Genomic DNA, 25873 nt, shown 5'->3' on the forward strand with positions numbered 1-25873 from the left:
CTACCACCAAGATAGCAATTTCACAGAATCTACATGCTAGGTAACTTGGCAACCCTACCAGCCAGTGAGAACTAGCTTCATGTTACAATTTGCCTCAAGCTGGAGAGATGCATGTGAATTTAGGGCTAGATTTAGAGCTGTGTCCATGTGTCTCCATGGATTTTACACATGGAGAGACACTCATCAGCTTCCACACAGGCCACCTATTCCCATTGCATTGCAGGAACTTATTGCCATCCTTTAGCACTTAAGCCCCTGTTTTATCCCCTGCTCTTGTAGCAAAGATGACATTTGACACATAAGAAAGGAAAACCTGCCTTTGTCCACAGGATAAGCTAATACATGAGCTACTATATGGAAAAAGTCACAAAGAGTGAGAAAATAAAATCCTTTTCTCTTCAATTCTCTGTAACTGGTCATGATGTCATATTCATCTTTTGCAGAAATAAAAGCAGGATTGTTCAATTTTGGCATTTAGATTTTGATGGGCCTGGTGAGTGGTGCATGGCACCATCTGACCCTTCTGTGTTAGACCAGGTTCATGCACAGAAACAAGGGGGGCTCAGCTCCCCAGGCCCTGCAGAGCCCCCCTCTCTTCTCATCCCTCCTGTCAAGAGCCCAGGCACTGATGAGGCAACAGAGCCCATGGCAGGCACTGTGCTGGTGGGCTGCATCCTGCATTTCTGCATCACAGAGAGCAAGGAATGGAAGGCTGGATAATGCCTTTCCCTATTGGGGGAGATCATGTCCTCCTCAGACACTGGGAGCTCAGCAGAGTTTGAGCCAAACCTGAGCCCAGAACTGCAAAGGCTCTACCAGAATCCTTTCAAGCTCTGACTCAGTGAGCAGACTGAAAGTTCTCTCATTAATCTATTAGAAATTGCAACAGCCAACTTAAGAGTATGTGCTTTCATTAATGTAAATCACACAGATAAGTTCCTGTCCTCCCCACACCTGTAGATTTTCTGCACTAAACAGTGCCTTTCACTTCCATATCTCATCCATAAATATTTTCAGATCTGGCTTTTAGAACTGCAGTACAATTTCACCTGGGCAGTTTTTATGCTCCTTCATATCTGTGGTCTGTCAAAGGGTATATATGTATTAGGCAATTAAATGTTCAGTTGCAATCAGATTTGTTTGTGTAAACTGACTAAATAGCCTGATTTTAACTGGCCTCTAAGGATGTACTATGAATCCAAACTTTAATTCTTGAAAGGGGACTTCTAGCCTAAAATCACACATATTCAATAGCCAGCTTCAAGAGGACTTAATTCTGCCCCCATTCTGTCCCCTCCCCTGTGCACTCTCTGATCACAGAGGTTGTGTGTTTGTGAAGCTGAATTAACAGGAGATAATTCACTGGTTTTCCCCTTGCCCTCCAAGACTCATTTTTCCACAACTTAGTTCAATGTATCAGACTGACTCCTGGAAAAGCAAGGAAATGCACAGGGAAGAGCAAGACAACTGATCATTACAGTAATTTGGGTTCATTGCCAAAGTGAATGACAAAGAATTAGGGGTAAAACTACTTTAAATTAGAACAAAATCCAGCCCAGCATAGGGCTTTCAAGCACAGATCCACTGTACTAACAGCAGCCTGAGAGGCAGGAACCCCAGCAGCTCATTTCTACCAGCACTGCTTTGACTGCATGTTTCTATGGCCTCTTCCCAGCATGAAGTTCACCTGCTTTCCTGGTATAACTTTTGAGGCTGTTACAGAGGCTCCAGTGTATAAATAATAATTAACTTCTGAAAGCACAGGCTTACAAATGGCATTGTTTGATTTGCAATACATTTCACTCAATTTTTATTCTGCGCTGAGAATTCTTAAGGAGAATGCTGACAAACAAGCAGCATAAGGTCTATGTATTATTAAAATTTAAAACAAATGCTGCACACACAGAATGTCAAAAGAATATGTTAATCAAGTACAAGTAAGCCAGCTTGATCAGCTTTTCTCTGTGATGGTGCAAAGCTGGGGAAGTTGCCAATAGAAGAGTTACTCTGGCTCCTTGTAACCACAGAGGATTTATCTAAACACATTAAAGAATGCATGCACATCTACTCTTCAAACTCATGCACTTCTTACTCTGGTAGATTCATGCTGCTAATTCAGAAAACAATGTAAACATTTTCAATTTTGTTTCACTGTAGGGCATTTCCAGAACTGGGACATTCAAACCATAACCCCAAGCTATGAGAGAGCGAGGAAACAAACTGATCATGAGCTATGGCTCTGTGCAGAGTTTACCAAAACATATCCAGAGCAGTCTCCAAAATACCCTTAAATTAATGACAGTTCACATCCCTCTCCTCTGTTGCTTTGGCAGGAAACAACAGGAATTAAAACACATATTGGTTTCTAAGGACCGGATTCTTACTTGAAATAATTTGAAAGAGTTTCTTTCACCTACAGCAACTGAAAGTATAGAGTTTGAATTCAGTTTCTCTCATTCAAGCCAGAAGCAGGTCCTGGGTTTGCATTTCCTTTGCCACGTTTCTAATATTTGGGTCATCACTTATCTGCAGTTAAAGGTGTTTGATCACTGATGAACAGTTTTGTTTTATAAAGTGAAAACACAGGAAAGCTTTTCCTAGGTTTCAGATGCTTTACTCTTATAAACCCCAGGAGATGACTATAAATAATATTCATAGCTACCTCTAGTTTCAGTTTACAATCAATTCATTTGTTGGGTCTAGGGTTGGTTTTTTCATTTGTTCACTTTTTCCACTAAACAAAGAAATCTCATATTACTGGAGGCTTAGGCCCAAATGAGAATTGGTGGATGCCCTTACTGGGAGCAGCAGAGATGTATGTCACAGGTGTGATTCCCACTGATAGCAGCTCACAGCACAAAGGCGCAGACGTGGTGGCACATGCAGTGCTCCAGACACCTGTCAGAGCCAATTCCCTCCACTGCACCTTCATTCTGGGACTAAATGAAAACGGATGGAATAGCATTTTTATACAAATACCATGGGAAAATCTCGTTCTGCTGAAGCTAGGCATGTTCTGTGCCATCTAACAGCAGAAGTCATTGAAATTTATAAATTCACTGCAGAGCTAATTACGTTCGGGTTGGAGGGGGGAACTGTGGGGGGGTTTTGTTTGGGGTTTGTTTGTGGGTTTTCCCCTCCAAAGGGTGAATAATGAGCATTAAAGTACAAGGCAGGTCACAGCCCCTTCACATTCATTTACATTATATTTACAATGTGCCTCCTAGAGTGGCATTTGCTCCTTTTAATCAAGTTCTCCCATTGTAAGTGTTCATTTCTATGGACTTCATGGGATTTTTGCTAAAAGTCTTTTCTTCCCCATTGGAATGATTTGCTGTGCAGAAACTGGTTTTGCTGACAGTCACTCTTTTCACAGGACTTCCCTTAAGTGGACTCCAGTGAGTTAAGTGCTTATCCCCCTGACCTATGGCATGGCTTGGGAAAAGATGCACAAAGAGGCACAGAGAATTCTAAAAAGATGTGATCAGCCAGTTTTACTGCATAAATCCCTTTCAGACCTCAAATATCTCATTCTGTTAACATAAACTGTGCACAAAGGGAGGCATAAAAACTTCTTCAGCAATTCAGACCTTATATGTTACTAGTACAGGGAATTTCAACTGGCAAAATACCAAGCAGGAAAACTAATGCAAAGAGAGATTTTTATAAGGGGACTGCTGCTTCAAGCATTACTATAGCATTTCTTTAAACAGTGCTGCTTTCACTAGGACTGTAATTGCTTTTTCTATTTGAATAACTGCCAGAAAATTCTCTGTACCAATAAACTCCATTGTCAATGTGAGATTGATATTACTCTTGATAACAGCTTTAAAAAACAAACACGATTTATTCATCAGAAATTTTTGATCAATACATCCAAAATTTATATTCAGAATACATCTTCACTTCGTTTTTAAACAAATAATTTCATCATAACCTACTTCTTAGTAAAACTACAATAAGTTTTCACATTATATTACAGGAGCAATAGCTATTCAGTTCTAAATAATGGCTCCTTTGCTAGACAAGTCAATGGAAATTGATTTGTTTCAGCCTCCTGTGCTCACACACACAAAGCCTGTGTACAACAACCCAATTGACTTCAGCAAACAGTATTCAACCTTGCATCCTCAAGGACTCGTGGCAAAATTTTTAAATCATTCCCCTCCTGTATTGTAGCCTTTATGGAACAAGACTGCATTTAAATGTCAGTCTCCAGCAATAATGCTATAAAGAGAAAATTGGTCACAGAATTGAAAATCTACTTTAGATTGAAACCTACAGCTCAGGATTGGATATAGGAATGAAGAAAATTAAGCTGCATTGAACTTCCAAATGAAAAGCATTGAGTATCCAGACAGTAAAAGGAAACAGACTCCAGCACCCTGTCTACACCAGAGAGCTCTGGCACATGAGCCACCCTGTGGGCAAGCCAGGCTGCCTGCCATAAAGCTCCCATCTGCACACAAAGTGCTCTGCATGGCACACAGGCCTTTTCCAGTCCTCTGTGTACTGGATGTTTCCTCTCTTCTATAAACAAGAACATTTAAAAACAATTCAAATAAAGATTAGGGATATTAGCATGGTAGAAGCATAAAGTGCAGTATCAGAGACAAGAGACCATATGGCCCATCAAAATCTGTGCTTATAAGCCTTGGAAACACAAATCAAGCATATTCCCATCCTTTTAATCCATTTTTTCCTATTTAAATCTGATTATCAACTTTACCCCTACATATCCAAAAGTAAATGCCACATCTTACATATCTAGCACATCCATAAACAAAAACAACTGTGAAAAGTCCATGTCTGAATGTCTTCAAGGCTGATGCTTGACCTCAGGTTCTCAGCTAGTCACCAGCTCACATAAAGTATTGGCTCCTACTTGTTCCACTTGCCTTTGACTTTTTATATAGCATTTACAGAGCACCTTTGGCACCTGAGAGGTTGCACAACAGCAGTTTTGTTCATGCACATCACGGCAATGTTTTCACTTACATTTCACACAATGCCAAGAATGCTGCAACGGTTCCCCAGCCATTACTCTGAAGTATTAAGAAGAAGAGTTATTTATGTGATAAAAACCTCTGAAGTGGGCACTTGAATATGTTTTATGTTGGCTAACCCTCACCAAAAGGGATGACCAGGTGATTTTTGTGTTCTTGCTCCCATTATACCAGTGTGAATAGCACATTATTTACCAGCTCACTGAGCTAAGTGACCAAACTGAAACCTGAAGCTTGGCAGAAATCAGTCCTGTTCTATTCCTTATGCTTATTTGCTGGATTTTATTTTATAAACAGGAAAGGATTTGCCATGCATGGCTAGCACAGAGCACACCATGGCATTGGTGAAGTCTTGGTAAGACTGTACCACACATAAGAATGAGTAACAGTAGAAAACAAATATGAACAGCCAATGAAAAAACTTTTATTTGAAAATAAGAGGTTCAAAGGGTTTAAATGCAATCTCATTAGCACAATTTATCTACACTCCTTATAATGAAAGAGATATTTGAACTTCTATACATAAATTTGAATGTTGGTTTTGGGATTGGGTTTTTTCCTGACCACAAAATGTCTCTTGAGGTGTTTCTCCTCAAGCAAACAATTCATATATCCTCATACCAGGTATATTAACATTTTGTCTCTCTCTTTAACTGTATTTACTGCTGTGTTTTAGAACTCCTTTCTTCACCCAGGTCACAGAAGCATCTATCTGCCTCTCAAAAATAGCTTTACAGCTATTTAAAATTACTCTTTCCCTTTTCTGATCTAACCTTGCCTCTCCTGTCAATCACTTCTTGGTCGCTTCATTAAAACAAGAAATGTCCTCTTTTGAGTGATCACCCAAAGTAATATGCTCATCAATTGAAAACACAATATGAAAATAAAGATCTGACCATAAACCACCAATACCACAAAAACCTTTCAGATATCAGAAATGCTATTTCCAACTCTTGAGTGAGAGGATTTAAAGACACCTGCCTACAGGGGGTTATGCTTAACAAGGAAAGAGGGGGACTAACAGCAAAAGTTGATTATAAAAAAAGAAATAAAGGGCTTGACTTGTTTACCTGATAAAGGACATAAAAATCCACCATCAGTCTATCATTGGGACACACATCAGAACAGAAGCAACATCATATACACTGAAGAGAAGCAAAAGCATTCTTGTTAAAAGTAATTAGAAGATTCTGCATCACCAGAGAAACATGGGAGCAGTAAGGATACAAGAAATCTTTCCTAATTATTTCATTTTAAAACTGAGGCGTGATTATCTTAAAGAAGAAAATATATCATACACCCTTGTAATAGCAGGAGATTTGACATGGACATGGTGATCAAGGAGATCCTTACCCAGTGTTTACATGAGGGAAAGGTGTGCAGTGTAAACACGGGGCTCATGTAGCCAAACAAGATTATCCTGTTTGGTGTGGAGTATTTGCAAGAAAAAACAGTCAAGAAAGATAAAAGCCATATATTTGTAAGGATGAAAGCCTTCTGCTCAGGGGGAAATAAATGCTGACTACTTTCAGAAGAAAACAGGAGAGCTGTTATTCCCCAGTGCTGGATGAGAATCTGAGCGCTCCAGCTCTGGCACAGCTGGTGGCTGCCAGTTCTGAGGGGCAGGAATAGGACATATTCCATTCCACAAGTAAGGCTACCTTTGAGAGGGACCCCCAACAAAATGTGCCACTTCTGAAAACACAAACTGTCTCCCAAAGGTTCTGACTAAGCTGTGACAGGTTTCATGCTAGTCCTTCAGCACTGTGGTTTCATCAGTGCAGCTTAGAAAAACTTCAGACAAGCAAAAAAGTGAGAAACATGGCTCAAAATCTTTGCTTCAGTATACCTCTTGTAGGAAAGCCCTGGATAAAGTGAATTCTATCTGTGTTCAAAAGAAAAACCAAGAAAAAACCACAAAGCCTCAGCTGCACTGCTTCACAAAATATCCTGAAAAATGACCAAAGGTTAAGAGTAAATAGTCTTGATCTCACTGAAGTCAAATAGTCAAGCTCCCATTAACTTCCAGGGGACAAGATTCAACCCAGCAATGATTGCAAGAGGCAAGGAAGGAGAAACAGCAAAAGATGGGCATGGCAGAAGCACAAAAGCTGAAACTAGGTCCTAAGGCCATAACATGGTATCACTGTCCTATACAGAACTTCAGGGAGTCTGTACATAACTATAACTATGCATCACAACTTTCTTTATCTAACTACTGGTGTTTGGGGCTTTTTTACCATTACAAGTTCAGAGGAATAAAATTCTGTCTACAATAGCTTTGAAAGAAGCAACATTGAATCCTGAATCTTCTATCTTCAACCCACCTCCTTGTGGACCAACAAAACTGTTTCACAGAATCATTTGCCATTGCCTGTCATCTTTAAGAGAGTTCAGTACCTGAAAGCTGCAGCAGAGACTTCCCCTAGTGTCTCAACATTTAGTATTTCATGAAATCATCAACTTGAATTTATAAATTAAATATTCAGACCTTGAGCTGGCAAGAGAAAGATTGAGACAACTGTAACTAAAAGAACCTCAATGTAGAAAATAAGTGGGAATAAACTCACCTTAAAGAAATATGTTGGAAGGAATATGTATGTAAGGAAAATGTATGTTCAGTTATGCAGAGCAGACTCAAAGCTTGGCTTGGGTAGCACTGTGCCAGGTTGGAGTGGAGCACAGCAAGAAACTCACCTGTATGAAACCAGGAAGAGCAGGTGAATATAAATTAGTTAATTAACAGCATGAATATTAACAAGATCAATGGCAAAATCTAAAACTGGAACTGACAATAATCAGTGGGAAAAAAAATAATATTCAAGTGCACCTAAGCTTAATTTTCTTTCCTTCTTTTCTATGGTGAAAGATAACAAATCTTTAATTTTAATCACAAACTGATCAGTGTGTGAGCCTTAAGAAGAGGCAGGCAGCTTCTTTATAGCTGCTGCTCTGGGCCATCATGCTTGCTCATTACTTAAAACCCAGGGTTAGAATTCAGGGCACAGCACAGTTTATCAGTCCAGGGTAAGCAACAAGAGACACACCTTGATCCTAGGACAGGATGAACAATCAGTTAAAATGGTACTTCTGTCACTCTGAGGTATTTTGGCAGTGTGACATGAAAAGATGACTTGCATTAGAGGATGCTAATATTCAAACACTCGTGAGGAACACAAGATTTATACTGGATGGTCAGGACCAAAACCAGTTCACACTTTGTACAGTTCTGAACACAAAATGCAACCCAGTGCTCTAAAAGCATGAGCCCTGCATGCCCAATGGCTTCACAGAACATTGCACCAGCCTTCATCACTTCCCACCTCACATTTCTGGTGCTGATGAATAAAATACAAAGTGCCCAGCACTAGTAACAAAGGAGTTAACAACCCAGCCACATGAAAAAGAAACAAAAACCTTTTATTTTCCTCTACTTCGTCACTGTTTTGCAATTTAACATTTACCATGAATTAATTACTGGAAGTCTCCATTAAGACTCTTAACATTTAGAGTGAAAGGTCAGCATAAACTCAGGGTCACTGTTTACAGTGCTCTCTGAGCAAGAAGTCTTATTGCTTGGAAGTAACCATGACTGTTAAAAGGTACAAGGCAAGTATAACGAGGAAATGAAATACAGAACTCTAAAAATATCCCCCTGATCTATGCATGTAGTGTAGTGTCTGCCAAATTCAATTAAATATGTCATACATCATTCCTACAATGTTACTGATAGAGACATAGCAGTATTGAATTTTAATTATTCAGCTGGTATTGATCCCACAATAATCTGGTGAAAATCATTCCAGGTTGTCAGTACCCCTAGGAGACAACAGCTATTATCTAATTATAAATCACACTGTGTCATTTGACAAAAGGTTAGGGCTTTCTTTTTAAACATTTTTGCAGTCAGATTCTCATGTATAAATCAGTGACATGATTGTCTGCAAATGCTAATTATTTTCTTCCCATTGAGCATCCATTCCATTACCATGATGGACTGGTAAAAGCGAGCTCTTGGTGCATGTAGCAAATTCCCAGACACGCAGCAATGATGAAGGAATTGGGATTTCAGATTTTTATTCTGCGCTGACCTTGAGCAAGCAATTGCAACGCTCGCAGGGTTTGCATTTCCCCCAAGGAGAAGAGCGGGACAATATTTGCCGTGCCCACTCTTGTTAAACGCTTTCAGATCCTCGGAGGAAAGCTGCTGAGCAGCAGCAAACTTTGCTTTTCAGCTTTCGTGGAGACAAGAGGCTGGCTAGCAATGGCACAGCGCTCTCTGCAGAAATCCGCGTTTCCCTCTGCCCTGCACTGCCATCATCAGGGGGCTGGGTGGCCGGGGCGATCCATCTGCTTTGCTTTCCCCCTTCAGACACTGACCTTTTATCAAAGGCCCAGAGGAGGGAGCACACATTCCCAAATCATGGAGTTCTTGCTCGCAAGCGGCTTTTTCCTCTGATGGCAGCCGGCGTTTGGCTCAGCACCCTCCGCTGACCATCACAGCAGCGCACCAGGCAGGGCCGAGGGCAGCTCCCAGGGGAGGGCAGCAGGGGAAGCTCTACTGGCAACGCAGCAGCTCCGACAGATGCCGTCCCCACAGGGCACAGCTCCGCGCAGGGAGAGGAGGCCATAAAAGCGCCCGATCATTGCTCCCTAAAATGCAACGACTTAAACAACTGCGCTGATGGTCTGTAATAAACACACCGTTCAGTGCCCTGCTGGGACTCCCTTCTCTCCCCACACATGCCTTGAACTTTATGATACAGAAATAGGGATAAAATAAATGATCAGCGACAAATGGCCTGAGCCGAGGACATCAAATCTGAAAGGGGAGGTTAAATATTCGGGAAACTGTAAATGTCCTCCTTTAGATTCCAATTTTATCTGATTTGCAAATGTCACTATTAAGTCAAGGACAGTTTAGAGACTAAAAAAATCTTTCAGCTGAAACAAGGGACATTTTGGAAAATCAGGTTCAAATGAGAAACATACACATGAAAGCCATCACTTGGCACTCACTGCAGTCTGCAGGCCCTGGGTGGGCTTTGGGACTCACTTTAATCTGTAGAACATTTTCACACTTGCACCGGAGACCTGCAATATTGTGATATTTTCTGCAGTTCATGGATTTCAGAGACACTGCAGGGAGAGTCACTACAGTCCTTCATTCCCTAGCACACCCCTGAACTGAAGGACCTCTCAGAAGAAGACATTATTAGCAGCAGCTAGATCAGCACCCCACTTTTGCAGGAGTGAGGGACTGCCAGGGTCTCCCATGCATGTTATTACCAGAGACTTTTAACAATACAACAGATTTTAGGTACTTGGTGGCCTAAGTTCTAGTTTGCAAGGAGAATTGCCATGGAATAACCCCAAGACTCCCTTTCATTTCATTTCACAGAAAGCAAAAACATTAGTTAGCCTTAAAAGCTCCTCTAGGTAACCTTTGCAAACTCTCTCTTAGTACATCTAGGTGAAGTCAGGACTCTGAAAATGAAGAGTGAATAAGTAATTGGGAGTGAACATTCTTTTAATTACTCCAAAACTCTCCCACATAAAGAAATTCAACAAGACACTGCCAAAAAGAGAAAATCCCCAGCATGATTCACTTAAGCTGCCACACAACTCTTAGTCACTTTGCATTCCTGAGTTAAGTTCACCTCAGCCATCTGAAATAAAAAGCTCTATGTCCTAAGCTACCATGCTTCTTTTAAAAATACTTTATTTTATTACTCCTTCCTATCCTTGTATGTGCTTTCTATGTTCAGGCCTTGCTTTATAAGACATCAATCTGTGACCAGCCCTCTCTCATAATTAACCTCACATACTCATAATTACCTGTGGGTTTTTTCTTATTCTGGAGCATATCTTCTCATTTTGCTTCATCTCTAGTATATTCTGTGTTGTGCCCAAAACTAAACAAATGAAAGCCCTGGGAAGCACAGAGTCCCAGCAGGGTGTACAGACTTGTGTAGTTACTCTGTGAGCATGAATGACACAAAGGCAAGGGGAGCCTCCCAAAGAGACCTAAAGGAAAACAATGCCAAGAAATGCCAGGCTCACCCTGCACCATTTCTTGCTGTTCTGGCTGCAGAAACATTTGTCTGCACGCCACAGCTGAGTCCAACCAGTCCAAGCTCACCCAGAAGTCTACATCAGGCTTGCACCCCTGTCAGCACTCACAGGTCACAGGTGGTAAGGCAGAAAAATAATTTCCCTCCCAGCATGGCAACCCAGAGACCCAAGGAAAAGACACACATGGTCACAACTTGCCTCCCCCAAAACTGAGGTGATGCCTAGCAACAAGGGAAGAATTCTGGGAACAAAACACAGAAGAAAACCTACCTGTTAATTTTGAGGTAAACACAAAGTTGCAAAAAAACCTGTATTTTAAACAATCCAAGGGTTTTTGAGAAATTGAGGAACCTGTGTTGTTTGAAAAGCTACTTGCTACAAGGCTTGAATTATCCCAGACAAATGACTACATGTCACAGGCAGTACAAAACCCACTGACTGGGTAATGGCAGCTCACAGGTGTACAGAAAACCGGCATCTGATCAAAGGTAAAAATAAAGGCAAAATTAGAGCAGGACTGTGAGGTTTTTGGCTTGGAGAACTTTCACATGAATGCCATCCATCAAATCTCCTACTATGCATGAACACAATATCAGACCCAGGAAAAATGTCATATTTTATCACTACTTGACTTTTTTCCACATGTCTGATTGTGTGATTCCCCTGCCCCTGAAATTCCAGCTACTATTCAGTCATACATCTATCAAACCTTTTAATTATAACATTATATTATTATATAACATTAATTATAACATTAATTATAATATTATATTATTTAATTATAACATTACAACCATATTCAACATTCCACAAAGTGAAGTAGCAATGTTTTAGAGATTAACAGCACAAATATACATTTCCAAATGGCATATAATAATGTTTGGTGAATAAAAATGAGAACCCATCAGTCCTTTGAATCCTGTTGTATGATAGGTGCTTGTGCATTTACTCTAAAAATATTGCTGCTACATCTCAGTGCACTTTTATACTCACTTGTCTTCCTAGAATGTGTGATATGATCACTTCATATGGAGTGAAACACTAACTGTGACAAACCAGAAAAGACCCATCCTGGCCTTAAGCTGCAGTACTCAATCGATTCATAAAAACCTTTACTTCCTTTTTTTTTATATGTGTATACACTTTTCTTCTGAAGATTTCATCATTAATGAAAAAAAGCTTACCTAGAAAAAATTAATTTGTTTCAACAAAACAACGCTAACATTATAGAGATAGAATGGAAACAACCAGAAATATATTTTTCACTGAAATAAAACACTGATACAGAAGATGAAGCAGAGTTTGCAAACTATAGCAGCATCTTTCTAAACCAAACACAAATCTGAATTCTGCTCAGATCTCATATTTGCTGGTAGAATGTGCAAGCTTTTTCATCTGATACCTGTACTATCAATTGATCTGCTTTAGAGTGGTGCATATTGAACAAGTAACAAGTTCCAAAAAAACCACAGAGCCCCTCTAGCAAACCAAGTGGCTTTTGATGTCCTTGTTGACAGTGTTTCATAAGAATTATGAGAAGTGCTGAAGACTCACAATGAGAGACAAAGACAAAAGATGTGGTTGGAAGGTAATAGCTGCCCCTCCTCCCTTCCTGCTGGACATACAGGAAACACTAATGAGCCAGTTAATTAACTGGCCAGTTCACACTAACTGGGAAATCACCACATTTCAATCACTGAATTAAAAAGTACTTGTTTCCTGAGAAACATCCCAGTGAATTTATTCCTCTGTAGGAGGTGCTGGCCAGCTCTCCTGCTCTGCCACAGAGTCAAAGCTCCAGGAAGAAGATCCAACAGAATCAGGAAATACAAGCAAGGTATGAAAGAGATGATCAGGGCATAACCCCAAGCCCTTGCTGTATCTTCCTGGATACTCCACTGCTTTGAACAAAAGTAAAAGCATTACTGGATGAGCAATTTGTCCCAACTCACGGCAGGGCCACGGGGAGGTGCAGAACATTTGCTATCTGTGCCTCTGATGAGCCAGCCTCATCATCCATGATGCATCATTTCTCAGTTTGCTTCAGAAGGAACAAGGATGTTCCCATGTCCAAGGTGTGCCTAGCGTTAGCACAAGGTGCCTCAAGAGCTTACAGAGAAACAGGCTCTGGGCAGAATGCATTATTGGCTTCAGTGTCTCAGAAAAAGAGCCCACCAAATCAAACAAAGCTAATTTCAGAAAGGTAAGCACTTGAAGAATGCTCTGTGATTACAGAGCAGGTTTTAAGGCACCACCAGTTATACTCAGGCTGGGCCTTAAGCAAGGGCTTTATGAATTTTCACAGAGCAAACCCGATCCTATCAGTGCAGCAAGCAAACTCTGATGGCAAAATTCACCAAGCATAAAATTGCTTTCAGCTCTATTTTCTGGAGCAGAGTGGACTAACCTGTGCTGGAATCCAGATTCTTCCCAACCCTCTGACAGTTGGCTTTAGGCTCACACAGTGACCCCAGCTCCTCTCTCTGGACTATGCTAAATCTCCATTCTAGATCTAGAGCTGGATTTGGTAGTTCCAAGGTAAAGTCCACAAAAAGGGACACCCAAAAATTCTCCACAGGTGAAAGGGAAGGGTTGCTGCCTGAATTACAGCAAATCACATTCTCCAGCTTCTTGTGCTAATTCAGGTAAAGGAAAGCGTCACACTCCAGCTTTAGTCAAAGGCTGATGGATGAAACTTCTGTAAGAGTTCACAATTCCTTTATTTTTTAGCCCACACCACCTGCCATAAGACTCATACTGATAAATAACAGATCAGGCAGAAAATAGAAATACAACAAAGGAGCCAGAAAAGATTGTTGCTCTAGATTCCTACAGGGAACTGGTTGTGAGCTTTGACTGACCTTCAGAGCTTCACCTGATATTTCCTAACCCAAATTCTTGTATGATTGGCAGGGCTGCTTTTCTCTCTGCTGGTAACTATAGCTGTTGCTGGGAGATTCTCCAGGACTGTCCTGTGCACACTGGACCTGTTGCACCTGAGAATCCCTTCCCAATGCCTCAACTGGATTTTTAGAACTTTGGGTCTTTTTTACTGTTAAAACCTTGTGAGACCACATTGTTCAGCAGGTGAACATGATCTTGTTTACTGTCTTGTGCTCCAAGAGTCTTCCACCACAGGTCAGGATAAAAAACACACAAAAAGCAGCAACCTTGATCAGCCCAGGATGGACAAGGACAGCAGAGCCTTGATTGCAACTCAGGGGATGCTTTATGACACAGGACAGGAAAAGGAAAAAGCTCCATTTCAAGCATAATGATCAGCTGCATAAATTGGCTGAGATGTTTGCTACAAAACAACTCATTTCTGTCCCTGTAAGTATTTATTATAAATAATATCAATGTCATTCATGGGGTTATTTTTTCTCTTGGCTTGTGATGCTATTGCACTCGCTTGACCACTCACCTACCCCAGCTGACCTGTGCAGGAACTCCTGCAGTGACCCCAACTTCTCTGCCTTCTCCTCCCAGACCCCACCAAGCTGGAACATGGGAAAATGGCTCTGCCACTCAACTTAGAGGTGCAGCCAGAGACCCTCTGAAACCCTCTACCACTACTTGGCTCAACCTGTTTCACTCCAGGTGTGAAGAAGAAGGCTTTGCATGCACTTTCTACTTCCTTTCCCGTATTGAAGGAAATGAAGCTACATCCATTCCAATTATTAGTACTAGCCAAAACCTTTCCAATAATGAGGCATATGGACAGCTAAACATGCACAAACTAATCAGCTTTTGCTGCTGCCTGATAAAGTGTCACACTTATCGTGTTCCCTGATCAGCTGAGCTTATTAGTTCACTGCATATGACAGTCACAAATTTGCATCTATTATACACTGTCTGGAGATTTAAAAGCTTCCTGTTATGCAGAGATTATCCATCAATGGAGGCAATTCTTGAGGGAGAGAAAAGAATATGTTAGTTCAGTGCTAGCTTTGCTAGGAAGGCCTTGTTGGATTTATCATCTTAATCTGTTACATTGACTGAAACCATTGCAGCTGTCTTTATCCAGCTGTCTCAGAAGTGATTGGCAATGTATTAGCACTAATTTCACTAAACATCCTTTTTCTTTATCCTTAGGAGCATAAGTCAAATGGATCTTCTTTTTTCTTTGCTTTAACCATTTTTCAGTATGTGCTAGTAAAAACAAAAATGTAGCTGAGCAGGTGTGCAGTACCTTTGGGTGGTGCAGTGCCTGGAAATCAAACAAACTGCTTCATCCTGCCCATTAGGGAGGGAGGGAGCAGAGGTGGCAGGACAGGGCAGGCTCTGGCCCCTCTGCAGATCATGGGAAGCCAAGACATTTTACCTGGCTTATTGACCTTCTGAAGAGAGCAATTAGGTCTTAATTCCTTATTTACACCTTAGAGAAATGGAATAAAGGGGGAAAATTGTTTTAAAGACTTGGCCAGATCTTCTTGGTCTCCATCTCCACCCCCAGGAACAAGAGCCTACATCATCTGTGTTCCTCCACTGCAGCCAGTGGCTCCCACTGCCCACATTTTTGGTGAAGCATCTGTCCTCTCCTCAAGCATGAACTTTTACATCCTAATGCACAGATGTGCAGTCAGTCTCCAAAAATCAATTACAGATAATCTTTATCTAGTTTTATATACATATATATATATATAGTCCAAGCAGAGGAAGCAACAATTGGAAATTGGAGCCAAATGGTTTATCTTGCAATCTTGCAAGCATCAGGGCTAACCCACGTGAGGTTCTACACTGTTATTTTATTTTCTTGACTGTGCCAGTCTCCTCTTCATCATTACCTTCAGCCAGGAGAGGGAGGGGAGTGGGGAAGCAAAAGGCTGATACTCATTCCTGCCATGAATCAGCAAACAGCAGAGAGTACATGAGCATTCAGGCTGGCATCTCCCCTAAAGACAATAATTGTGGCAAGTTTCCTTGGCCTTCTGCCGCTTCTTAGTCCGCATGAGAGTCACTGGTGGCATTTCTGTTTGCCATCCTGCCCTCCAAACAAGCACAGGTAGTTAGTGTAATTGTGCTCCCTAACAGGCTGAACAGAGGGAATTAGCTGCCCTTTGCTTTCTGCTCAGGTCAGCTAATCCTGCAGGCAGGCAGGCAGGCTGCAGAGAGAATGTCACACAGAGCTCACGGCGGGCAGAGGGTGAGTCCAGCACAGCTCTTGTACAAACTCCAGATCCAGAGTGGGGAGAAGGAGAGATGGATTAACAAGGCTGGTGGGTGTATGAGCAACCTTCCACACCCTACAGCAATGAAAAGCACAGCTGAGGAATTAAACTCATTCTCTTGATCTGCTCAGAAAGAATTGGACTACAGATCAAAAACTTTAAAAAATGAGATGGCAACTGGCAGTGCAATTCTCAGTTGTATGTGCAAAGACTATAAAATCCCTGTTAGATTTCTCCACTTCCTTTCCATATTTCCAAGATGCCTAATCCAAACAATGTTTGGGTAAAATAACATAGATTGAAATCATCAATGTGCTTAAGGTGATGTCTTCCATATATAAATATGTTAGAGCATCTAGTGATGTCAATTCAGGCCCCTGTAACATTGCTGCTGAATAAACACCTGCTTGGGCTAACCACTGTCCCTCCCTTGCTTGTTCCAATTGCACAAATCCTGATCACTGAACCAAATCAAAAGCTGCAGCAGTCAGAGAGCACTTCTCTATGGCAGCCAGTAAGACACAGGATTTCTGCCAAAAGCATGGATTCTCCGTAATGGATTTTTGATAAACAGTAACAAAAAGTAAAACAGCAGAAGCATCTATTTAAGTCTCAGTGACTTAAGTCTCCAAGACTGTGACAAATGAAAGAAATGGAGACAGCAGCAACAACTTTTTTGTGCTAAGCTGTGCTTTCATGCTTGGAAAAACACTCCTTTGCCAGCTATGTCTGTCATTCATAAATGCAGAGCTATGAAACTGCTGGAGAAAGGGAAATGTTACCTGCACTGCACAGGTACAGCTGAGTGCTCCAGCAAATAGTGCAACAAAAGGTCACTACTGCTCATAATTCTGTTCCCACAGCTGGGCTGTACAGCTCAAGCACTGCCCTCCTTGAGCACCAGAGATTTAGGAGTCCTTCAAGAATCACTGTAATTTTTCTGGTAAATCTCTTCTAAAACCCACAAACCAAGCGGGATGAACCAGACCTGCCATATACCACCATTTTTAATGAAAACTATAAGAGATGCTGGGTGAAGAAATTAATTCTCTCCAATTTAACAACTGGAAAGCTAAAGCCAAAAAACAAAAAAAACAGAAGACTACTTTGTGACTACCACCCAAGTCCAAACAGCAGCCAGTGGCCTGCAGTCTCACCCCTCTGCTCCACCAGTTTATTCTTCACATTGCATTGCCCCTTGAGACTAAGCAACTAAATATTTATAAGCACAGAAGTATTGAGGAGAACATTAAAGCAAGGAAAAAAAAGAAAAAAGAAAGAAACGAAATCGTTTGCAAATTAGAAACAAACCACCCCTGCTGTTAAATAGTCGGTAACCAAGGGTACGGTGCCATTCTCTCAGGTCTTTTTCACCCAAACTATTTATTTCCAGGGGCTATACAGGTTTAGAGGTTTAATTCAGTCTGTGGAGGTAACAAAAGATAAGCCATTCACTGAGACCATTTCCCCTCTCTGTTCATGAGACTTGAGCCAAGTTCTGCCCTGGAGAAGAGGCACCAATCTCTATTGACAGCAAAAACACAGAGAGATGCAAGTCCCAATTTAATTGTGACTATTTAAATCACTGCAAAATAAACTGTTTTCCCAAGGGCTTCATGAAAGAAAATGGAAGTCAAAACTATTTTTTATTCGAGTAAACAAACTGGAAGAGTAGACAATCTTGTTAATGAAACACTGAAAATAGCTGAAAGAATAATGCCAAGAGTTGCAAACAAGACACGCTGTAGAATGTGGAGCAGCAGCTGATTAGCAGTCCCATCTTTATTTTCTAATGGTAATTAGCAGTTTCTTAAAGGAGATGCACATGGCATTTCTTCAAACTAACACAGGCTCTGTTTGCTAAGGACGTGGGGCTTCCTTCTTATCTCAAACGTGTTGCAGCACCAGGATGTGCCCTTTCTTAAGGCTGTGTTCTCAAATAACTGCTCCACTGCATTTCAACACCACTAGGCTCATTCTCTGAAGTCTTTTAGAATGTCACAGAAAGGAGTATTTTTTAGCATTTCAGCCGTTATCTTTTAGTAAAAAGGAATGCATAATACCAAGAGTATATTTGCCAAGGAAGCTGGCTGATTTATTTGAATATTTGCACAGCTTTTTCAGCAAATCTCCTTCACTGTTTCTTCTGCATTTTCAGATCAGAGGAAAAAAAACCCAAGTATTCCAATGGCATACAAATGGAGCAAACTGCATTAGTCCCAAAGGAGTGGGGAGAAAGAAAAAGTCTACAAACACATGCAGGACGAACAGAAATGAACATTTTGACTGAGCAAGGGAACAATTTCATGCAATAATGGACCTTACTGCAACAGAATTAGAACAAAGCAACACAATATAAGTTGTCATGCAGCTAAATTAAACATCAGCAAAATAGTAATGACTTAATGCACCTCCCTGGTGAAGAGTGAGCAGAACACTCAGATTTACAGCACGGTGTGCACTTGAGTCCATGTCTGCACAAGTCATCTTACTGCTCACATTACCAACTCTCTCAAGCAGTACAGTATTCTACCCCAAAATGAGCTTTTGCATTTATGTTGGAAGTGTCCCTGTTCACCCTAATGCATCCAACAAGCAGAGGCAAGCACACCTGCACCTGTGGTTTACTATTCCCCCCAGGGAACATTTCTTTGTTCACTGAGGTCCTCCAGGAATGATGGAACTATTGCTGTCCAAATCCAAACACTTCAAATGGTATGGAGCTTGTGTCTGGCAATAGTCACATACATGGAAGGAATTTCAGCTTGGAAAAATCCCACAGAGAATTCAATTTGGAGTTAAGCTAGGTCTAAACAAACCAAGGAATGAAACATGCTCATGTCTCAAATTTCTTTCTCCCCCTACCTCACCAGGCATGCATACCCCTCACCTCACCCAAATATTTGTGAGAAGGAAGAGCATGAAGGCTGAAAAGCTACCCTGATCCCCAAAGTTTCACGCAGATAAGCACAGAAGTCCAAATCATTTTCATAGGTAGACCTCAGAACAGAAGTGAAAATACCAAAGTCATGGCAGAATAGAGCTGAAAGATGGGAGACAGAAGAACTGAATGCCTTGGAGCTATCTTTTCCACATTCTGCCTGCAATCTGTATTACCAACTTTACTGTTGAGACATACCAGAATTTTGCATATTGTCAGGTATTTGAGGAAGCAAAACATGTCAAGCACATAATATCACATTCTATCTAGCAGAATGCTTTATTCTACTGGCAGAAACATGCATTTTCCAACTTCTAAATTGTATGTGCAGCAGCTGATTAAATGTCTAACTAAAATTTACTTCAGGCAGATGGAAAATGCTCTAAAAATCATCCATCAAAGAGATGCAGTGAAGGACAGCAAGTGCAGTGAGGGGCATCCACATGTGCAGTGTCCCACCTGATGGGAAGGGGCACTGCAGGTTTTCAGCAGTGACATTTGGGCATTGGGCAGGGACCTGGGTCCATGTGCCCCCAGGCACACACCTCAAGTCCTGCTTGGACACCATTTTCTCACTCTCCTCCAGACAATTCCTCAGTTTTACCTGGTAACACAGTGCAGCTGAAGGCCTGCAGGTACTGCAAGAATAAAGTCTTCCTTTGTGCCATAGTGTGGAAGAGACTGTGACAGATAAGAAACCACCACCCTTTTTAAAGGTAGGGCCTAAAAAACATCAAGTCCTTCTTGAAACACTTTCTCCACAGACACTCCTGCCTTCAGGGCTCTGGCAAAACTTGTGGAGTCAGAATTCACAAGAAGCAAAGCACCACAGTGTAGAGGTAGAAAACAAATGGATCTGCTGTTTAACTCACCTGTTAGTGGCCCAGGAAGCTCATTACAATTCTGGAGGCTTACTTTTTGACTCTAAGCAGGTGCCTCACAACCACAGCCACAAGTGAACTTGTAGATAAAATCAGGTGCTGCAACCACACACCTGAAGTCTTGGCACCAGACTTAAAAATCCCGCATTTTTTTCCACATTGCTTGTGCAATACTCAGAAAGACAGACCAGGCCAGCACAAATTTTGCCACAGGAAGCTTTCATTCACTAGAGACTTGTCCTGTTCCAAGAGCTCATTAGAAGTCACAAATAGAAGGACACCTAAGTTGGTGACAAATTTCACACAGAAGCAAACTGGATACACCATCTCTGTTCTGTGCTGAACTCTCTGTGCTGAAACTCTTCAAAATTAAAATAGAAACATGAGCCAATCAACCATAAAACTTCAACCATCTTCAAGGTTATGGGGCACCTAAGCAAATTTTCAGGATCATCAGCTTGGATGGGTCATCCAAGCCCTCACTAAGCACCTATTCCCAACTTGGGGTCTGGTCTCAGTTCTTGGTCTGTGAAAGAGGGTGGGCAGAATTTGCTGTGGGGATGGGGGTAAAATATTGAAAGAACATCAGTCATAAGTACCTGTGAAATCCTGAACAATTGTTCAACAAATTTAACATTAGTGCAGGAAAAGGTTGTGTTGGCTTGGATATAGAGTATCCTACTGGTTAAAATTATTTCTGCTTATGGTGTTAAAATCTCTCTGTGCAGCAGCATATGAATTTTAAGACTAATTATTTTTAATGATTGTTTGCTTCCAGATGTAATACAACTATTATTGCTCTAATTACCCATTATTACTGTAACAGAAGTCAAAAATCCAGCCTTCAAAAGCCACAAACCACTTAGCAAACATTCTTTTCTCACTGGGCAGTGCTTTCATTATTTTGCCCTTCATGAAATTACTTACTGCCACTGCCTCATTCTTCACAGATATATTCTGCAGAAAGGAAAAAAACCCAAACAAACAGCTAATCAGGATTAAAATTTCTTCCTCTGGGTTTCTACCCTAAGGACCACTGTGTAACTACCCTGCCTGCCCTGCCTGCCCTTCCAGGCTGTGCTCCTGCATTATTCTGACTATGCCATACCCAAGTCACCAGAAGGGAAAGTAAAGCAGGCTCTGAGGCACTGATGGAAGAGAAACCTCCTGCCTGTGGAGCAAAAGCTGCTGCTGGGAAAGGTCTCAGTGGGCTGTGCACAGCAGAGCCAGAGGTGCTCTCCATCCACAGCAGGACACGAGGCAGCATGAGATGCTCTGCCAGGACTGGGGACTTAAATCCTGCTTTTATCATAGGATTAGATACTACAACCACTGTGGGCCAGCTGTTTTTTATAAAGAAAAAAGATGCAGCACAGCACTCCTCTAGGAATACAGTTAGCATGACAAACTCATTTATTCCCAGCAGTTGTTTACCACTCTGTGCCTCTCCTACAGCAAGTGAGAAAAAAGACAGGATTTTAATGTGGAAATGGCTTAAATGGTGCAGTGGGAAAGGGGGCTGGGGTCTGGATTCCCCAGGTATACTGCCAGAATTTTTGTTCCTCTTCTGCCCCTCTATAGTAAGCAGAGATACCAGTGAGCAGTGGGATAATCTGCTCATGCCAGGGTTAAACCTCATCTGGGTGAGCCTTCAGAGGGGAAGAGCTGCTGACCATCATTGTCCAAAGTCATCAATTTCATTGCTTTTCACCAGGAAAGCTTCCAGTCATCCTCCTTCCTGTCCAACCAACCTGCTGGAGCCACCAGAGCTGTGGCACACACCTGATGCCAGGGTTGTGGCAGGATAAAAGCACCAGTGTCCCTTGGCCATGTCCTGCCTCTTAACAACTCTCTGCAAGGCTCTCCCACCTGCCACCAACACTCACCTATCCTGAGGAGAGGAAATCTGGCCATGAAGAGGAAAAGAAATAAAAAACAATTCAAAACCAGGTGGCTCCAAGGCTGTCACTGCAATCCTGGAAGGGGGAGAGGGTGAAACAGTCCCTGTCCCCAGGCACAAGGGCAGATAAATCACACACCTGATGTGGAAGTAGCAGAAACTCACTGGTAAAAAAATTGTATTTATATTTAAGAGCAGGAGTTGGTGAATTTATTTTCATTCATTTAAACCCAGCAAAATAGGCTGTCCTGGTTTCCAACATTGTGTGTCCATGAGGCCCTCCTGTCTCCCCACCTTTGGCTGGAAAACCAGGTCCATGCTCAGTCTGTTGTGCCTGGACCAGCACAGGAGCCTGAGGCAGGGGGTGCTTGATCCCCATTTCTAGAGAGCCCCCAAGCCCTTTCTTAGGCATGACTTAATTGTTCCATTTCTTCTGTGCAAAGAATTCATGCAAACCTGCAATTTAATTTCTAAATCAAGTGTCAGCCTGGCACAAGGGGCACCACCAGGTAAGGTGTGGCCTGAGTGTGCTCTGCTCTCTGGCCCTGCCTCTGCCCCAGCAGATCAGAGCACATTCCAGAATCAGAGCACATTCCAGAACTCCTCATGAGTAAGTGAGGGTTGGTTACACAGAGTGAAAGGAAAACTCTTCAGTCTGGATTTGCAAGAGGAGCAGGTGCTGAGGAAGCTGAGCAGCCCCATGAGAGCAGCTGAGCCGGGCAATGCTCTGCAGGGAGCCACAGGCAGGGACAGGGCTCCCCTTGTTCCAGCCTGGCCCTTGTTCCTCTCGTGCCTGCAGAGTCCCTTGAGGGCATTTGCACCCCAAGACATCATCCTCTCCTCTGACACACCCTTCGAGCAGTACCTACAATTCCAGGGAGGAGGAAAGTGCAGAGAAGTAATGAATTGTAGCTGTACATAGAAGATATGCATACATACATGTATATGGATAGATTTGTCACACAGATTTGAGCTGTTGTGAGACTATTCCCCCTAAAAATAACTCTACAAGGCACAGGAGTTTCACCAGTCACCTTGCTTTGGATATAGAGAAGGTGGATTTATAGAGTTGTTATATTTTCACCATGTTTTCTCCATGTTTCATAAAGCAGAACATGGTGTAATTTATTGCTTGTCTGGCATCTTTCACACCAAAAAGATTACAAAAATGTTTCACTGCCAATTACAGTTATCCAGCCTCACTCAAAGGCAGCAAAGCTAACACTGAACTCACACAAACTCACAAGTTCATGGACAGATGAAAGATCTCAAAGCTCAGTTACTTTTCATGGACAGAATCCTAAACATCTTCCTCCTAACCATATCCTTCTCAGAAAGAAAGCTGAAAAGCTCAACAAAGATGGCTTGAAAGGAAATCTCTGAGGCAGGCTGGCTCTGCAAATACATGTAACAGAGCATTCCCAGGCATATCATGCAGGCAGGGGGAAAAAAAGAAGAGGAAAAAAAGAATATGGCAACGATGGACCAGAACAATGAGCACAGTTAGAGTCATAGGATAAGAAATACTGGCTAGGGCAACACAGCAGGGAAATTTTTAAATGAGCAGGATCATTTTTATTTGACTTTGAAAAGAGAGGATATGACTATCCTCAGCCTGGTGTGGAGATATTTTTATTGCTTGACTTTTCCATGAACCTTTAAAGCTCTTATTTGGACAGTAAGAATATATTTCAGAGATGTATCAATGTGTCTACAGAGTGGCTGGCAGGGACTTGCAGCTCCTCTATTCCAAGCCTCAGGCAATAATGTCCTGGCTGACATGTGTCTGTGTGGAACACTGAACATCCATCAGAGTAAGGCAACTCACAATGCTCATGTGTGACTTCAAAATCCATGAGGTACAGGTGGCACTGAGACCTTTTTCCCCCAAATAATGGGTTATTCTTCTTCTTTTAGAAGGTGGCTGAAGCCAGACAATATATAATGTTTTGAAGCCTCAGCTTTAATTAGAGAGCTAAAGAAGCATATCTTCTTTTGTTAAAAGGACAGGCTGTATTGAGTGTGGGACAAAGAACCTGCTTCCAGGACAACCACCAGAGATGTTCCTGCAAGGAACTGTGGAGAAGGATGATAAAGAGCTCATTCTTCACAAACATTTCCGTCTTTGCACTTTTGTGACTCATCTCCTACTGATTTTAGCACTAAGAAGAAAACTTTAAATTCAAATTGTATTTCTCATCTAGTTTTATCAAAAACAACATACAGTGTTAAATCTATAGCTAGTCAATATTTAAACACTTAAAATACTGAGGACAAGATGTTCATGTGGAAACTTTTGGGGCTACTATCACTGAAGTAAAATATTATAACACATGAAAGCTAGCAGGTCTTTGGGACAGGGCTGGTTCAGTTCTCACAAGTGCTGCTCCTAAGAGTTAGAGCAGATACTTCTTTATTTAATAGAGTTCCCTGCAAAAATATGCCAGTCAAATGCTGTGCCTTGCATTGAGAGATGCCCTTGTCTAGCACTGCCAGAGAACAGAGTAAACAGCACCATTCAGTCTTCCTTGGCTCACAGCAAGCAAACCCTAAAACAAGGGCAAACAACCCCAGCAAGAGCGAGATGAGGTTTGCTCTGAAACACCTGCACATAAACAAAGACAAAGAGACTGCAAGCTTCTCTTTCCCTCTCTGGGAAAAAGACAACACAAGACCTGGCAAAGACCACCCCTGGTGTCCTGAGACACAAGGATGAAATGACCCACGCTGCAAGGAAATGTAAACAAGCAAAAAGAGATGACAAAAATCTTCTGTTTAATACTGCAGCCTAAGTTTTCTTGACTACAGATTTCAGAGTAGATTTTCAAAGGCTGGTGTCTAAAAGAACAAATAACCATCTTGTCAATGCAACCTCAAAGACTGCATCTGAAAAATAATGCAGAGAGGGTTTGGCTAAGGCTAGCTTGGAAATGCAACCTCTGGGGGATCTGCTTTTTCATGAAATTTTAAAGATGCACATAAAATAGCAGTTTAGGTTGTGTGCTTAGAATTATGTGGATTCAAGCAAGAGTAAAAAAACCGCTTTCTTTGTACCCATTTGTTACTTAAAAGAGTGAGCCCTGGCAATCTAGTTACTTAAAAATAACATTAACCCAAACCTGGGCAAAAAACCTTATCTTCCCCTCATCCAAGGTGTTTGCTGGTTCTTTATCCCAGCTGTCAGTCTACATTAACTGAAGGTGCCCTGAAATTCAGAAGAATGTTATTTTCCTTCAGTAAAATACAATTTTGTACTTAAGGATGGAAGTTTTCAGAGTTGGGCACTTAACTTCAGGGCCAGCAGTCTTGGGTGCACTGGGTTCAGGCTGGAATTTGCTGCTGGAAAATGCAAGCTGGATTTTGTAACAGCTGCTGGGGCAACCTCTGGGCAGAGCTGGGGGTCCCAGGGTGCTGCTGGAGCTGACAGCAAACCAATGGTACTCTTCCCAAAGGAATAATTTCTTACTGTGCCACAATTTCCCACCCCTGTCCTCTCAGCAGTTCCTGTTCCCTGCAGGAGCCCCTGGGCTTTGGTAGTCCTTGGACCCAGAGTGATGGGCTGGAGCAGAGGGAATCTCCAGCAGAGCTAAACTGGGCTTAGACTGAATCCCAGGGAGAAAACCAGCACAAATCACTCTGCCTTGTGGACAAACAGCATCACTGTCTCAGTCCAAACATCCTCAGTATTACTTAAGTCTCCCAATTTCACTATTATTCACATTATTCCACCTAATCTTGTAATTATTTACCTCCAAAAAACAAAACCCCAAAAAACAGCAATGAAGCTCCTCAAACAAAACCAGAATGTTTCAGTTATTCCCTTTTGCCAGTTCATGCATCACATGCAGCCTTGCTTTGATTTCCCTGCCTCAAAAATCATCCAATTTACTGCAATGTTG

This window comes from Agelaius tricolor, unplaced genomic scaffold, assembly GCF_023055355.1.
Source record: "Agelaius tricolor isolate 1412-34295 unplaced genomic scaffold, bAgeTri1.0.p SCAF_17, whole genome shotgun sequence".
NCBI lineage: Eukaryota > Metazoa > Chordata > Aves > Passeriformes > Icteridae > Agelaius > Agelaius tricolor.